Below are 2,802 nucleotides of genomic sequence, written 5' to 3'. Positions count from 1 at the left end.
AATCACTTCGTCCCGACATCGCACTACTCCGTGACAACACAATTGAAATATTGGAGCTCACCGTCTGCCATGAGTCTAATTTTTTCAATTCAAAACAATATAAAATGGACAAATATTCTAATAACCTCCATAACAATTTACTTGACAATTTAAAACATTTAAAAATAATAATCAACACGTTCGAAATTTCGCCGCTAGGTTTTTTCAATTGTTTCGATTTGTCGCTGGTCGACATTATTTGGTCTGATCAATTTTATAATAGTCTTATTAACTCTGCGATATCCTCATCATGCGCTGTTTATTGTGATAGAATTTTGACGGAATGAATCAATGTAGAACTAATCTGTTCTCGTTGTACTCATTTCGTGTTTCTTTCACTGAATGACGAGCTACGTAGAATACGCTTTTATAATTTTTTTTTTGTTTTTCTTTACCTAAATCATTTTTGATTTATTATTATTATTATTTATTTATTTATCTTATAATTATCTTACGTTATACAATATTTAATTTTAACATTTTATTGACATATTTTATTTTGACTATTTTTGATTTTACTGGTTTTCTCTGAATAATAAAAGAGTTTACATTATTATTATTATTATTATTACCAGTATCATCTCTCTTCAAATCACTTCGTCCAGATATTGCCATTCGACGAAGTGATACTATCGAAATAGTGGAATTAACAGTTTGCCATGAATCTAATTTTTCTAAATCTAAAGAATATAAAACATCTAAATACTCTCAAAATCTTAATAACAATTTGATAGACGAATTGAAAAACTCAAGTATTATAATAAATTTATTTGAAATTTCCTCGCTAGGTTTTTATAAATATTTTAAACTATCATTAATTAATTTTATTTGGTCTGATCCTTTTCATAGAAGTCTAATTATTTCTAAAAGGATGTTCTCATTATTATTATTATTATTATTCCATCATATTCCATTTCATATAAGCAACTTAACTAAATGCATATACACGAACTACTCAATAACAGTATCCGGATGCGACCAGCTAACACATTCCAGTCAAGCGAGGAGTGCATCAAGGTGATCCCATGTCTCCACTGCTCTTCAACCTCTGCTTTAACCCCATAATGAAACTAGTTGAAAAAACCGAATATCAACAATGCGGCTACATTTGGGGTCCCACGGCTAAATTAAAGACAAGAGCGTGGCTACAATTCGCAGACGACACGGCGATCATTGCTAACAGCACTGGAAGCGCTCAAAAGTTAATCGACTTAAACAATGCATGGTGCAAAGCTACTTGAATGACAATGAGGATAGACAAATGTTCCTCATTCGGCAAGAGAAAAAGAAAAGGTGCTTATGAACAGTTTTATCCGATGCTGTCCATCGACGAAAAACATATTCCTCATGTAGATATTGGAGGCCACTTCGTATATTTAGGTAAATTATACGATTTCGAAGGAAATAATACAAAGGCCAACAATCTAATGGTCAATAAACTCAAAAAAATATTAACAACTGTCAGTGAACTGAACACAACAGCTCAACTCAAATTACAAATCATCAGATTTTAGTTGCCGTCACAATTTGCGTTTGAGTTTCGAATGTACGATACATCGCTGACTTGGATTGGTGAAAACTTAGATACCTTGGACACCAAATCGGCAAGAACATGGCTATCCTTGCCTATCAGCAGCTGTCTGTTGGAAACTATGTCGCTCCCATATAAGTCAGGTGGTCTAAATGCTAGATCACTCAAACATTTTGCCGAATCTCTAAGAGTAAAATTACGAAATTACCTTAAATCAAACGGCCATGAGGAGTTAAAATGTTTGTGGAGTGAGTCATACAATAAGTATATTAAAATTGACAACATGCTTCCCGACTCAAATGACACAAAATCGACACTCAGCGCTCTAAAGAACCGGCAAGTAAATGAAGAACTGGAACATTTGCTGTCACTCCGCTGCCAAGGGACCATTTTTAAGTCGATTAAAGACAACATTCCCGCGGTTAGAATTGCTCACTGGTCGAGGTTCACCGCCAAACTTCCTGAAGTACTGTTCAAATTTGTTAGGAAAAGCCTCATTCAACAGCTTCCAACGAATGCTAATCTATTTAGATGGGGAAAATCGTCTTCTGCCCTTTGTACACTTTGCAATGCTCGGCAAACCAACAAACATGTCCTATCCAACTGCAGCTCGGTGGCAGCATTAAAAAGATACACAACAGGCCATAACAATATTCTAAATATAATAATAGAAAAATTAAAATCATACGCAGGACCAGAGGTTGCGATGTATGCAGATGCAGACGTCGTTTATGATGGGATCCGCCCACTGTCGTGTCTCTTCAAATCATTTCGTCCCGACATCGCACTACTCCGTGACAACACAAATGAAATATTGGTGCTCACCGTCTGCCATGAGTCTAATTTTTTCAATTCAAAACAATATAAAATGGACAAATATTCTAATAACCTCCATAACAATTTACTTGACAATAATAATTTATGTTTAATATTTTCTTATTTTGTTTTTTTTTTTTTTTTTTTTTGTGTGTTGACTCTTTCATCTGTCTGCCAATTGCCTAACTTTATAACATTTCTTTTTCTCTTCCTGATTGGGTAAGTGGTCCGTTGGGCCCTCTGGTCAGTTGTGTTAAATAAATAAAATAAATAAATAATCAACACGTTCGAAATTTCGCCGCTAGGTTTTTTCAATTGTTTCGATTTGTCGCTGGTTGACATTATTTGGTCTGATCAATTTATAATAGTCTTATTAACTCTGCGATATCCTCATCATACGCTGTTTATTGTGATAG

The sequence above is a fragment of the Helobdella robusta genome (genome assembly GCF_000326865.2).
Source record: "Helobdella robusta unplaced genomic scaffold HELROscaffold_4, whole genome shotgun sequence".
NCBI classification, from domain to species: Eukaryota; Metazoa; Annelida; class Clitellata; order Rhynchobdellida; family Glossiphoniidae; genus Helobdella; species Helobdella robusta.
This window is presented reverse-complemented; position numbering follows the sequence as displayed.